Source organism: Stigmatopora nigra, chromosome 16 (assembly GCF_051989575.1).
Source record: "Stigmatopora nigra isolate UIUO_SnigA chromosome 16, RoL_Snig_1.1, whole genome shotgun sequence".
NCBI classification, from domain to species: domain Eukaryota; kingdom Metazoa; phylum Chordata; class Actinopteri; order Syngnathiformes; family Syngnathidae; genus Stigmatopora; species Stigmatopora nigra.
The window spans coordinates 3,902,502-3,917,744 of record NC_135523.1 but is presented as its reverse complement, the minus strand read 5'-3'; the positions used below and the strand labels follow the sequence as shown (position 1 = coordinate 3,917,744).

The 15,243-nt window shown below is 42.8% G+C and overlaps 2 protein-coding genes across 3 annotated transcripts in view; one reads left to right on the top strand and one right to left on the bottom strand.

Annotated features, from left to right (window-relative positions):
• Nucleotides 1–15,243, top strand: part of znf438 (zinc finger protein 438) — a 66,690-nt gene that overhangs the window by 12,141 nt on the left and 39,306 nt on the right. Inside the window, exon 1 of one of the 2 annotated variants that reach the window (XM_077735605.1) lies at nucleotides 7,443–7,467. The exons of the other annotated variant lie outside the window; for it this stretch is intronic. The gene's annotated coding sequence lies outside the window, so the exon portion shown is untranslated. Of the gene's footprint in view, nucleotides 1–7,442; nucleotides 7,468–15,243 lie in introns of those variants that run through there. 2 annotated transcript variants of the gene reach the window in all.
• zeb1b (zinc finger E-box binding homeobox 1b) overlaps nucleotides 1–15,243 on the bottom strand; it is a 41,611-nt gene that overhangs the window by 25,088 nt on the left and 1,280 nt on the right. The gene's annotated exons all lie outside the window — the stretch shown is intronic.

Genomic DNA, 15,243 nt, shown 5'->3' with positions numbered 1-15,243 from the left:
TAATGGGTTGTTGTCATGCCGTTAAACCCTGAGCCATGAGCCTTTAATGCAACTGCACGAAACATCAGATTATAGATTATCATCAATGGTCACGCACCTACTATGTTGCTGTAACAGCCATTATCCAAGAGGATAGTGATTAGTACCACGACTGTCGCCGCGTGTATTTGCGCGTTCTCATATTATATGTCACAGTGGCACGACAGTTGATGAAAAGATAAGTGCTGATTGTGAAAGCCCTTGCTCAGGTCTCTGTAGTATCCTCAAATCTCAAAGCGATGTCATACTAAACGATCGCAATACCATCTTAACACATAGCACTAGTGGCCCAGTGCCAACTTGACCCTCCTCGCTAAAACATACTGGCACAGCAGTGAAGTTTACCACCCGTCTGGCCCCGTCACTCTCCTTTGCCAGCAGCAGTGTGAGGATTAAGGGAAAATCCTGACCTCCCTACCAACCTCTCTTAAATGGCCCTGCTCATTTTAAACAGCTCCTCCAAAGCTGGATTACTGCTCCAGTTGCCTTCTGCTCCATATCACAGGTCAGCAAATGTTAGGTTGTTAGCGTACATGTTATTGACATGCACCCTGTATGAGCCAGAGGCAGTGAAAGGAGACAGGACTCAGGATGGGAGCTTGTGTGATATGCTGATATTTAATTAACCTGCCTGCCCCTTGCAGTGTTCATGCACACGCACACCTCCCTGCTCAAAATTCCCCCAGCCAGGCAAAATATGCGCATTCCTGTCCATCACCCCGGCAGAGTTGCTGCCTTTGCACTTTTATTGTCATTTTCATCACTATTTTCAACCTCTCAACTTATCATCTGCTGCCCTTTTCTCTTTTAAGCAGTTTGTCAGAAACTGACTCATCATAGAGAGGAAAAAATACGTAGTTAGAAGTGGGAGATGGGTTTGGTGTGGTTTTTATTTCACTTTATTCAAGTATTTCGAAATTCTTTCACCTTTAACAACTGCAAGTCATCTTTTTATGTTTTCATACTTGATGTATTAATCTGACACTAGAAAGAAAGATCTCATTTCACAATGGAGTGGCACTTTGAAGTAAAATGTGATTTTTTTAATTCATTTAATATTTATTTGCGAGGCTGTTATCAAGGACAAGACATGTAATGATGGGGTTCTAGAAAACTAATTAAGAGGCACAAGACAGGCGCAGAAAGCTGATCATTTTTATCCTTTACTCCTATCAGGTCAAAGTGAGTACCAAAAGGTTGTTTTTTTTAAATGAATAAAGAAAGAAAATAAAAAAGCTTTTAGTCCAGATGAAATGGTTGAAAAAATCCGATATTTGAGGAAAAACCTCCTTAATCCAGCACTGTATTTCCATCAAACATTGGAATTAGCTTTGTCTTGTCACAAATGAAGCTCACAGGTATAGTGGGGGGAGTCGAGCCTGCATATTTCATTCATGCCTACACATTAGTTATGCATGGAAGACGAGCAAGGGAAACTCACACTGTGGCCGTTTGTCTTTCTAATGGAAGGGGGAAACAGCAGCGTCTACAGGCAGAGAACAACTCTCATGCTACTTTAATGGGGATGAATAAAGGATGAGTCGAGGCTCAGACACCAGGTTAAGAGGCTGCTTAGCACCTTTGGCTTGATGCCAGATGCGGGAGGAGCTGATGGTACAAAGTGGACGAAGACAGGGTTGGAGGCAGGAAAGCTGCAAAAGGTGGTTTAATGTTGTGATTGATAAGGTGCTGTCAAATGGCTAATGATTGCTCAATACAAACAGCATTTCATAATGCGTTGGCTTATTACAGTATTCAATTGAATCAAGTCAAAACCCCTAAGCTCCTACAATTCAGAAATCAATACAATATTTTCAACTGAGATCTTTCACTAAGCCCTCATAGCTTCAGATTATAGCCTGAATCATAATGCGTAACATTTACACATATCAAAATCTCAATTACTAGTGGTACCTTCATGGTGGGAGGCAGTATTGTATGTTAGGATTGGAGAAGGGATATTTTTCCCTGAGTCTATTTCCTTTAACTGTGGTTTAATAAACGAGTCTCAATGCAATTCTGAACAAAGATTTCTCCAGTAGTAAATTCAAGTCAGATCAGAATATCCAGATGGGATAGAGAGTTATAAAAAGCTACTTGTTGGCGTTGATTCTGGTACCGTACGCCTCCACAGACCTCTGCAGTTTGATCTGCCATGGGAAAAAAAGCAATACAACAGAAAGCAGGCAGTGGAGCAGAGGGATCTAAAGCAGCGCCTCTGGGAAAGTCTTGGTGATGTTATATAGAAACAGGTGGTAGTGGGAGTCTGTACACGACCGGCTGAGCTTCGTTAGCTGTGCCAATAGTTGTGTTGAGAGGGGACCAAGAACGGAACCTGGCACGGTGACGACAGAACCTGCCAGTGTGCGGCCTGATATAGAGCCGTAATGGCTGCCACCTGCCCTGGCGTTACAGCAAATAACAGGAGCTCGTAACAGCAGCTGGCTGCACCTGTGCTCAATTGTCAAGTTGCCACATCAAAACAAGGTTGGGGGATTAGTGGGTGCTGGGGGTATTCAAAATGCATACAAGATGTTTTTTTCACTGCACCAGCACAAATGGTTATGGCATATTTAGTACCCAAATTTAACCAGACTATAGACTGAGTCTTGCATATTTCCAAGTCGCAAAGTCCTAGTATTCTGAGGGGAACTCATCATTCGGTATTAACTGAACAACTCAGTCAAAGCGATGAAACTATGTCAGTCGATGCCAGATAGTTTTTGCAGGGCTGTGAATGACATACTTGTATGTGCCTCACTTTTTCAGGATAGAAAAACAATATGAGCATGTCTTCTGATATGTTCAAGAGAGCATTTGAGGAGCATTTGATTGACGGCTGGTGCTATGTCACATGGTGTGAGTGCCTCTTATTTTAGAATGAGAGGTTGAGATAAGGTGCTAAGAGGAAGGGAGGGAGAGGAATGCTGAGCTATCCTTGTAGGCCACGGCATAAAGCATGCATGCCCAACTCTTGATTTCAACGTTTCTGTTCGGGCCTGTTGGACCTTAACTGTATTTGTCCTGATCATTTCCTGGCACTTGTGGTGTACTTCAAATAGGGAATCCCTCTGTTTGTGCCTCTTTCTTTTGCTTTCTACCTTCCTGTCTTCTTCTCAGTGTGAAACAGTTTATTTAGCTGCCATGTTTACATTCCAGTTGAGGCAGCTTCTCCCGGGGGAGGATGACTGAACCAAGCAGTGTGACCGAGTATCCCATCCTCACGGGTTCCAGACACTTCCAAATGATTTTGACTAACCATTTAACACAAGCATGCAAACACTACATTATACATGGGTTTTATTTTACAATTAAAACTAGTCTTTCAAGCAGGATGACAAGGGCTAAATGTAGGGTCTCAGCTATTTGATAATGTAACAACACAACAGATTGAATGAAAGGGAAGTAGGCTAAGTGAATGAGGCTCAAGGCAGTCCTGAACGCTCAGGACCAGGGCATTTCACTGGCCTCATCATTAGACTGCCTGGCTCCTGTGGCCTCCGGCAGAGCACTGTCTGCATGCCCTAATGACCGCTGACTCACTCAGCACGCAGCATTGCCGCCACATTCATTCAGCCCAGAATAGACCCAAATAAAGAGAGATGGGAGAGGCGCGGTGATGGTAGGCGCCTGCTATATTCCTGTAAGATGTTACTCAAGGCCACAATATGCACAATTGAATTCATTTAAATTCTGAAAAACAATACAACTAATAATGCAAAGTCATAATTTAAAAAAAGGTATAGAATATGTTTAAATTTGAGTCTTTTTTCTCTAGATTAGGGCAAATACCACTCCACCTCCGCTATTACTATATACTACATGCTTCAGTACCAAGGCAACATTGCAAAACAATACAGCTCTATGATGATGCTTAGAATTGTGAACTGACCATGACCTCAAAGCACAATTTCAGATAGTTTGCTGCTGACAACCATGTAAAAAGTATGACAATATTGTTAAAGTGGTGATTAGTGTTGAAAACAACAGTCTGAATTAGGGGACATCGATGGTTAATTTAGTTGGAAGACAGATATAACAGCAACAGAGTGCTGCTCTACGGTCAACTGATTTTGTTGTATCCTGGTTGGGGCACCAGGCAAAATTATTATTTTCTTGGTGTCACCATATATACACCTTTTATGGGTTAAGGACACAGAGGAGGGGCACATCTGTTTGAGATTTGGAACAGCTATTTCGCCTTTTGTGAGATTAAGACCAGAGGGAAAAGACTGAAAGTGAGAAACAGGCCCTGTCGTGAATAGACTAGAGTCAGCCGAAAATACACCTCCTTACAAATCAATAGAGTTTATTGATTACATCTGCACTGCTCTTATGCAACACATCCACCTCAGTGTCCAACTATGGCGAAATCACTTGCTTTGCAAAGCAGAGATAGCAAGCTAAACCTTTTTATGCATGTCACATGCCCTTTAAATCAAACTTTACAATGTAAGCCAATGGCCTGGAAAAACATAGAATTGCTTGCATCCCTTCATTCATATAGAGGAGGGGTGTAAAAGTGTGTTCTCGGGGTGTTTAAGCTATGGAAATGACTGCCCAAGAGCAATATTCATAAATTTAGAAACCATCTGCTCTGAATGGAAGTCCAAAATTGACAAAGCGTGGCTAATTGTGAGTGAGTCAAGTCATTGCTTTCTAATGACCCAACCTACTCCTGTATCCTTCTGCTCCATACATAAACTCCTCCAAGCCCTCTCTCATTCTCCCCAAAACATTTCCCACAACACAGTAACATTTCCACTGGGATTCTGACGGAAGCTCAGAGATGGCCCACGCCTAATCGATAGTGCCAGGTTGCCAAGACAACCTTGATTTCCTGTCACAGATTTTGCAGAGTGCCGATGATTGCGCTGGGTGTCCATTGCACCTGCCGCCCTCTTCTCCTTCTCTTCCTGTGTCTCATCAAGCGCTCTCTATTCTATAACACCCTCCCTCCAGATACACAAAAGAGGACAGATATACAAAGGCATAACGGATTAGACCCAAGAGGTTGAGGCGGCCCAATCAAAACATAGTGGGGGATATACACAAACACACGTCCTGTTATCTCTAACTATGCTGAGATGTGACAGCTATCATATCTACCTTGGAAGGTGATGTCATTGCACCTGCGGAACGTTTACTATCAGTTCCCCTCACACACACGTATACACAACTTGCCTCACTCTCCTCCACAAGCGGTTGGCTTCTGTTTTTTCATTAATGGAGAGCTCATTAATCGTGAGTGATAACGAGGACATGGGACAGGGACATGATTAAGGGGCTCGCTCTCCTTTAGCTGGTTGCCCTTGGGAATAAATAGCTTAGGGTAGTGTGTTGCCAGTGTGCGTGTGGTCCGCATGTTAAAACAGGTAAAGGACATACTGTATATATTTTTGTGCTATCAGTAGGACATCTCAAATGTAGGAGGACCTTGCACATTTTCCCGTTTAGTTCTTTCAAGAATACACGGATTGCCCATTAAACCTGCATGTACCTTCCTTAAAGATGGATGATGAAAGCAGTTCGGACTTTTTGTACTAAGTTTCAGAGTATTGATAAAATATTTATGCCAGACTGGCTCCAATTCTTTTATATCAACTATGCTTTTCACTATGAAATTAATAATTATTTATCACTTTTCCCTCATATTGCAAACTATGTGACATTATTTTAGTTGTTTTGTATTTTAGTTAGTTATTTTTTGGTCAGTATGTGTATTTACCACTCAAATCAACAAACAAAAACAGTACTTTTTTTACCTTTAACCCAAATAGATTTGGACTGGTGAATGGCTGATTGGTTTGTCCAGATTTTAAAAACAACATCAAAAGTGATGACCTAAGTAAGACACAGTGGAACATCCAAACTAACCCAAAATAATGACTGAAACTGATCTAGAAACATTTCGGGGTGATATGATGTCACAGTAAGAGAGCAGAGATCAGCACCTACATCCATGAGGGCTTTGCAGTACAGCAATCATTTAGCCTTACACACATATTAAATCCAATCTGTCTGGACCAGGAGAGGAGGACCTTAATCCCCTTTCCTCAACCACGGACACAAGCAGACAGTAATCCTCCATATTTGTATATTAATAGCAAGAGTCTCAGGGGCAGACTATCTGTGAGATTGTGATGTATGTTTTATTAGTTGGTTAATCTGCTTGTCGATCAGAGGATCTGGTCCATTTAAAGCCAGACTATAATAAAAACATAGCCACTGCTGCCTCAGGGATAAGCTCTCCAAGGACAAGAGAAAGAGCATGACTGTGTTGAATAGACTCATCGCCAACAATAAACAGCTTTACATCACTGATATCTGTCAACGCACAATACAATTATTATGTGGAATCTGGCCCTAGGTCTCTGCCCTTTTCCGTGAGGAAAGCGAGATAAAGCCTGACCCAAATATAAACCTACTACCTTGTTTCCAGGGTGTATGCTTCAGTCATCTCCGTTATTTCTGAGAGTGCACTTAAGATTCAGTGTGCACGTCCATAATAATGTGCATCGCCTTGAGTAACACATTCAGTCCTCCTGAAGAGCTCACCCATGCTAACTACAAGGGGGCAGATGCCATTACATGTCAGCAGACAGGACCAACAGAAATGTGAGATTCCGAAAGATCTAAATCACGTTGGATTCATCAGTTCACCTTTCGAACTGTATAGATGTACTGCAGCAACCTGCTGGACATCAGTCCTGATTCAATAGCTCTAGCTTCATCAGTTAGACATTCGATCAGAAGGGCACTGCTTTGAATTAGTAGGCAAGCCAGGGTGTGGTAGAAGCAGACCATGTTGGAAACTCCTCCCTGCTTACCAACAGTCTTTTAGGTTTCTCATACCTGGAATATTTTAGTTTAAAAACAGACAGTCCACATCAAGAAAATAAAAACCCAATCCACATGAAAACAGTAATGCTGTAGGCTCAAATAATGAGGAATGTTTCAGCAATATAGCATGTAAGCATTTCTTTCTAAATATTTGGAATGTATCATTTAATAGACCCCTTTATAGAATCAATGCCTGTAAAGAAAAACTCTTTCAGAACAACAAACAAATCAACTTCAAGAGCAAAGGATTAGGCACCATGTGGCTTGGAATGATTTTGTTTTAAGATTCACTGATTAGGAAGAGGGAGGGAAGGTGAGAATGATACTGAGCTAGCGACACAGTTCATAATCGGGTTTTATTCAGGTGGAGGTCAGAAATCCACTCAGCGAGATTGCTTATGAAATGAAGCACAAACACAGAACATAAACAGCTTTGTCTTGAAATACATTACAGCACTAACCGTCATGTGACTCTCACGGGGTAATCTCATGGGAGCATCCCCCACCCGTGATCCCCCTGATGTACTGTAACAACAGGAAGGCAGCCTGAAATCGGCCTGCAACTAACACCACACCTAGAGATAAGTGAGTTCTCCCTTGCATACACATCGCATTAGAACACAGACACACTCGGCAAAGTTGACAGAGACACAAACAAACACTGTTCCAGCTTTCCTCATCATTCAGATGTTACATTAACGACAGCCATTTATCAGTCCACTCACTTAAGTCTATGTTTAATCCCTTTAAAAGAAGACTGTGAGACGCAGAAGAATCAATGGCACCTTGCCCATTGCTGCTGGCGTCCGTGGCAAGAAAGACGCGCTACAGCCTGGCACTGAAACACAGAATGACCGAGGCAAGCAGGGGGTGGGTTTTTCAGTGGCTCAATAGCTCTTGTTTGTCTAGGTCCCTTTGGGAAGTCGGGACATAGAAGTGAATAGGAGCCAGTTAGCAGCAATCGCAGAATAAAGGGGATGGGGGGGTACACGGGTCATTGAAATTCTGCGCAGGCGACTGTCAAGACCAAGCAACATTGCCAGCTGTGGCGGCAAGTCAATAGAGCCAAAGGGGTGTTGTATAAGGTTCAAGTTGTATCTTATGGAGGTAAAATTTGGATATGGAAAATACAGTAAATGATCATTGTTTTATTCATTGCACTATTTATTAAAAGTTGGAAACTGTCTTTAAAAATACTGTTTTGAAATAAATCCGCCAGTCATGTGCTTTACCTTCCATTGAGGATGATATTGATATTCATACTAGTCATGATTTGTTTTAGAAACCATAACTTTTCTGTATATTAATTAAAATTCTGGGTTGTGGTCATAGCCCCTAATGACAAACCTTAAGTAGGTTGCCACAGGTGCTGGGGGACGTTTTTTTTTTTTTGTAGGAGAGGGGGTGGTTGCCTGGATGAGAGCAGGGCCGCAGGAAGCTTCTTGTTTTTGTAGAGATAAAGGACTTTCAGGTTGCATCCTGGACCGTAATCTCCCACACACTTCCTGGTTTTGTTCATGGCGAGGCGAGAGAAAATGACAAAGTAATCTTTACCACAAGAGGCTGATCAATAACTTTGAATGAAAGCGGATGTGTGTTTGGTTTTTGAGGATTTGACAAGCAATTAGAAGCAAAGCGACTGCCAGAATTTGATAGAGATTATTATAAAGGTCCTTGATTTGACGTGATTTGTGTATTCATTTATTCTTAGTGCTGGTTCATTAGCCATGTAGAAAAAAGACCTGCATATACTTTATTTTCTGACCCCTTTAGTTGCTTTTAAAGGATAATTAACATTATTTCCTGAGCTTTTACATCCTAATTAAATAAAAAGTCATGTTTCATTCCTCCAATTTCAAGTTCATCTTTACAGTCACTTAGCGAGGGCTTCTTTGCCAAAAAAAAAGATCATTCTAATAGATACGCGCCAAGAAAGGCTTTATTTAATTCTGACATCGGGGAGGGACACACACACGGCAAAAGAATGAGAAATACACTTAAATTCCATTCTCCATTTGGAATGCCAGCTTTCAACCATGAGGCACACCCTGTTCTGTTGCCAGAGGAAACTTTCAATCTCCTCTCTACCCCACTTTGGCTGTAGCTGTAGTTCTCTCATACTTTTAGTCAGGTGTTATTTATGAGTGGTGTATAGCTGAGAAGCTGCATGCCTACCGCACCTGCTGGTGTTGGAAAATCCGAGCCAAGCAGCTGCCAGAGACTGCAATAGGAGTACAAGAAAGGGGCTCGGAATAAAGACGGGTTTTGGAGGCCTCTGGAACAAGCCAATGAGCAAGAGCGTTTATGAGGGAAGACAATGAGAATAGCTGAAAATGTTAGGGCAATAATGTGCAGGCATGTTAAATTGCACTGCCGCTGAGCTAACAACTTGGAAAGCTAATGAAGGTTATTATGATGGGAACAGAAGGACAAAACAAGCAAGTGGCAAAGAAGCGCTAATTAATAGTGTTGTACAACTCAGAACATAATCAATTAAAGGCCATGCTTCATTGACTCACAGGCAAAAGCACTGGCGCCAGAGTCACTATGTGGGGCAGGGGTAAGGGGGGTGCTTGTTCGTCAGCGTGAGTAAAAGATGTACAATAGGGTTGAGATTTGCTGTCCTGCTACATTTACATGTATTTTGTACTAAGACTCTTTTAGTTTGAATAAGGGATTCCTGGTAAAAAGAATTGGGAATAAACTATAGTGTAGCCAAATTCAAGAAGTATGTAAACTGTCTCTTAACAACAGATTTTAAATGGGTCAATCAGTCTGGGTAAAGATTAAGTAACAGTTAAGATGATTAAATGCCAAATAAATACTTGTATTACATGCGATTTAAAAAACAACAACACTTTCTACCATGTTTTTGTATTTTTCATTGATAAACTCACACATAACATGCAGTATTTACAGCAGTGATGCTTTCTTTGATGGGGTCACACTCAAGGGCCACTGGGAGCTCAAAAAATACTTATGGGTTAAATGGGGCGACGGTGTTACTCCGTGCCTCCCTCTATTACGCCCTCTCCCTCTGCTTTCAGGCACACTATTCTCCTTTCATTAATCCTGTGTGGATGTTTATCCATGTTGACATTCAGCATAGCAGACGGCCCTTTTTTCTGACTAACAAACAGGGTGACTAAGGTTTTCTTTGCTTGAGCTGTCATAGGGCTCTCGCCTAGCTCGTTTCGATCAGCGTACAAGCTCGGGGGGACACAGGAGTGCTCTCGATTTGTTAGTCATTGCGACCCTAGGGACATCAAAGTCAAGCTGCGCAACTGGAATCAGTGTGTGAATATATATATGTGCCCCCTCAGGAGGGCCATTATCAGTTGTGTGTGCTATGGAGAGGAAAATCAATATGGTCATCATAATGGGCTGGCAAAAAGCCAGCCACTACACTGTGTTCAAAGCACAATGCGCAGCAACGGATTACTTCTCATCTGATGTCATCCAATTTCATCCCTGTGGACCGAGCCACTGTGGGACTATAATAAGGTCAAGCACATTAGAGGGGGCTAGCCGACAAACGTCTTTGTGAAAGAAAAAAGTTGACAAACTGACAGTCAGATACTCTGAAGTGATGCTCTGGCAGAGGTTTGCCCTAAAGAGCTTTTGCTTCACACAACACAAGCTGGCGTGAGCGCCTTACTGATCCCGCCTTCTGCCTATTGTGTCTGTCCAGTCTTTTTCATTAACCGCTCCACTGAGGACCACAAGCAAGAGGGAGGGGACGGACGGATGGATGGGCAGGCGTAGGGGGGTGGGGGGGAGAAAAGAGGTGGTGGTAATGATGGGGGGGTGCAGACAGACCCAAAGGGAATAACTGTTGTTGCACCAAGTGCACGATTAGAAGGAAACATTGAAAGCACAAGTTGGGACACCATACAGAATATTTGATTGTATACTCCTTATACTACTCAGTAATCACTTGTCAAGGTACACACACTCACTCAAGAATATTATCTCACCCATGCACCTGTTGGAGGAGGCCAAATATACAGTGGGGCATTTTTTTGTAGAAATATTTGCAGGTTTTATGTCACCAAAGTCATGTTGCGACTCCACCTGTGCTAGTGAGTCACTGTTTCGGTATCAGGTTTGCATGATCCAGTTAAGTTAGCTCAGTTAGATTTCTGTGCTGTTTCTATGCTTGTCTTTGTCAGTTTTCCAAGCCTAGAGCCGGGGGCCGATTAGGGGTCACACATCAATTTATTTTATTAGGTCACCTTTTGTTGGCTTAAAATGCATTTTATCGATTGCCACAGAATTTCCGGTCAACTGACCCTTTGATTTTATAATAATGTTGGCTTTGATTTTCTTTCCAGAACTGTCTGAAATAGTTGACCATACCCAACAACACACTGGGTGTGAAACTTTTCTATGGGAAGAAGTAGCTCATGCTTCTCCTGAAAGGAAGGGGGGGTCACATTTTGCTTGTGCGCAACGGCTGTTGTTTTGTTCAGCTCATCAAGCTGACGCGTTGTTACAGCCTAACCCCCTCCACCCACCCCAAACCTCCAAACTCCAGGATATTACCAGCCTTTCACAAAGACTGTTGCTGGTCCACGGATGGGTACGTCACCCTCATTTGGGCAGGGCCCAAGGTGTGCGCCCCCTCCTTGTCACATTGTCCTTATGACTCATTCTTGAGGTTGGGTGAAACTCACTGTCTACTGGGCCATATTAAGCCCTCACCCTTGTCCTAAAAAAAACGGCGTGTTGGGCAGCACCACCAGTGCATCCCACCAAAATACACAGGATGGAAATGTAATGAGCAGTATGTAAGGGGAACAAGCGTGACGTAGCTCTAAGCTACATTTACAAGATAAAAATGTCAGAGTGGTACAATGTGGGTCCTTCAGGGCCTTAGGCTGTGTGGGAAGGATTTGATGAATTCTGCTTACGTTCCACGGATTCCTCCCTCGCGGGGACCTTCAGGAAAAGAATGGGTCATATGCAAATGGCATGCACAGTATGGAGGAGAAATTTCCCACAAGCCCAGTGTGAAAAGGGCTCTCCCTCCCCATGCCAGGCCCGTTGAATGGGCCTTTTCTTCTGCCACTGAAAGTGAATGAGGTAGAGCAGGCTAACTGCAAAGGTAACTAGGCTCTTTCTCCTCAGGCTTTCTCACTAAAGCCTCAACACACAATGGTTCATTTACGCATTCAACCACACAAACCACAATAAAGCACATCCAAGCGCAGTTAAGGGGGTTACTGAAACTGACTCTGGGTTTAAAACTCCTTCTTTATGCAGGAGGAGCACCTTTTTATAGGCTAATGCTCTCTTCCTCTGTGGGGGCAGCTAATCATTAAGCGGCCTTAACAGAGGTGGGATCGTACATCATATAATTGTAATTTCAAGGAGCTGCCCACTGAGTAAAGTAATTCTCCGACATCTACAATGCCCCTTAGCCGTAAAACATTCCGCCTAAAACTGTTACCAACACGAGATTAAGTATAACTCTGACACACAGTCTTTTTTATCTACTGTACGAGAGTGTTGCTGCCATGTGTCGGGCTTTTTATCAGCCATCACGAGTCTTTCGGCTATCACCTGCTCTAAACTGTCTTGGGACACCTCGGTCGCTTCTCTCCAACGCCATCCATCCCCCACTTGCCCGGCCCACGGGGGAACACGTAGCCCACAATTTAAGGGGTCACCAAAGAATGGACAGAGAGAAGGAGGGAGAGGAGAAAGAGCCGAGGACTCCAAAAAACTCCCTCCCTCTCCTCCCCACTCTTCCCCTTTCATTGAACAGACTTAAACACAAACACAATTGGACATGCTGGAAGCCTCACAATGGCACAGGGGAGGAAAGTGAAGTCATACTCCAGGCACGCTGGGTGCCTAGGTCAGGGGGCAATCAACAGCACCCCTGGCTACTGTGTCTTAACCCCTTCGCTTCTTCTCTCTTTTTCTCCAAAATAAAAGAGAAGCTTGGGGAGGGAGGAGAGTGTACGGAGGTGGGGCCATTTCTTCTTGCCACTTTCAAATGAAGTTGCTTCATAGGGAAGTTGGTGAAAAGATGTGAGATAAATGAAATATTTCCTCCTACGCTCATGTCTGCACACAACAGGGGTGAACCTTTTAAAAGTAAACACGTCTTTAAAAAACACGACAGAGAGCATGTGGAGCTTCATAGACAATCCCCACCGCCTCGGATGCCAGTATTTGTTCCACTTGACAAACTGTATCCAGCGCTCTTATTGTTCCCATGCAAACTTGCAGCGTGTGGTTGTATTCAAAAGTTTTTTAGGCCTGGTGACAGATACCAGCCAGCTCACTTTGTATGCTGTGTAGGTTTATCAAGCCAATAAAGGAGTGCCCAACATCACAAGTATATGCAAAAAGCCGACCTCATTTTCTCTATTTGATGGCTAATTCATCAGCATGAGGAAAAAATACAGCACTTTCTATCATGTTTTGATGCAACAGCTATTGAGAAAGAGTCCAAAACTCATCTCGGTGACGCCCTGTTTATTTTTGCAAAGAATGTTAACACCGGACACATTCCTCTATTCCCAAATTGCTGTGTTAAATTACCTTTGCAGGGAATGGCGGGTATTCCCGAGGGGTGCGGAATGGAGAGAAGCGACAAAGGGGAGTAGTAGTATCCCACCAATTGCAAACACCTGTCATTCTGCAAACTGTTAACACCTCTCTGTTTACAACAGGGAATGGAGCTCACCTTGATCTCCACAAAACATGATGGCCAGCAACCTGGCTAAAGCAGTTTGTGATCAAAGACGGGGTGGAGTTTAGCTATCCGAAAAATACACTGTCTAATTTGTAAGAACACAAATACTCAGTTTTACAATAAGGGATTTCACTTTACTATTAAAACTGAACTTTTCTTGCGGGATATGTTAGTTTGCATGACAGTTATAGGAAGCATGGCCAATAAAGTAAATGCAAATGAGGTCAAAGTAACAGACAAGACATCTGCCTGCTCACGGACTTTAAATATCAATAGGCCTGTGTAAAAGCTTGTCGATTTAAAGGGAAAAGTACACACTCTGAATTGTTTTTTTAGGAAGTTTCCAAAAGTTAAGATGTAGCATTTATTATTGAGTAGTGTAGTCAAAAAAAATGCATTTTAAAAACCGACATGATGATTATAAAATGCATTTTCTAAGCCAATGTTTCTGCAACCCTATTCTAAGAAATTGTCACCAAAGAAGCTTTTCCATTATGCTGTTATCTAAGGTGTGTCCACATATTTACACCCAATCTCTAGAGATGAAGCAGCTAACAGAAAACGCCTCAGAACAAACTGACAGCTGGTACGGGGGAAAAAAAGACACTTCTGGACAATACTGACAAATTACCAATGCAAACAATAGAGAGAAACATGCTCTTATTAATGTTACCTTTCACAACAACTTCCATTCCAAACGTCTTTTGCAATGCACTATAACCAGCAAGCATTCCTGGTGCTTTTTCCACCTTGCCATTAACCTCTTGAAACAGTTGACTCATGATTTCATAGTTGCCAATGTGCACATCACCCTAGTGCCATAATTACTGTAGTCATTCATGTTGCTCAGTGGCTCTGCGTCATTTACATTTGTTTTTGATTAACATTAGAGCTATTATATTATATTATAACTGAGGGGTGAGTAGTTAGCGCGTCAGGCTCACAGTTCTGAGGGTGAGGGTTCGATCCCAGGTTTTGATGTTCTCTGGGCTTGTGTGGGTTTTCTCTGGGTACTCCAGTTTCCCCGCACATCCCATAAACTTGCAGTATAGGCTGGTAAATATGAATGTGAGTGTGAAAGGCTGTGTCTTCTTGTGCCCTGCAATTGGCTGGGTGTCCCTTGCTTGGTGCCCATAGTTAGCTGGGATAGGCTCCAGCACCCCCTGAGACCTTTGTTAGGATAGGCAGTTTGGAGAAATAATGCATTATAACTTGCACATTTTACATGCTGATGCACATTTGCATTTAATGTTGAAAATGTAGTACTAGAATAATCCCTTGTTTGTTTAAACGTGAAATATCATGTGTATAACACTGGGTGGCACAATATACAACAAATGATGACGACAAACCGCACCACTTGTCAATATTCATCATTTATAAGCAGAAAGTCGTGCAAGGGATGCAAATGCAACCCATATTATGGAGGCAGATGCGTTTTAGGACAATATTGACTCAATACAAGCGTTAGGATGAGTGACTTTGCAAAACGTAGCAAGAAAATTAGTATTTTTTTGAAAAGCTGATCGAGTGACAACTGTCCCAGTGGAATTTGAAGGATTCCCATCGCCGCAGCCGGATCCGGAGCTCGAGCGCCGGTGTCCTTATATGGACTGCGCGCAAGCTCACATAAACAGGCTTGCAGGCGCGTG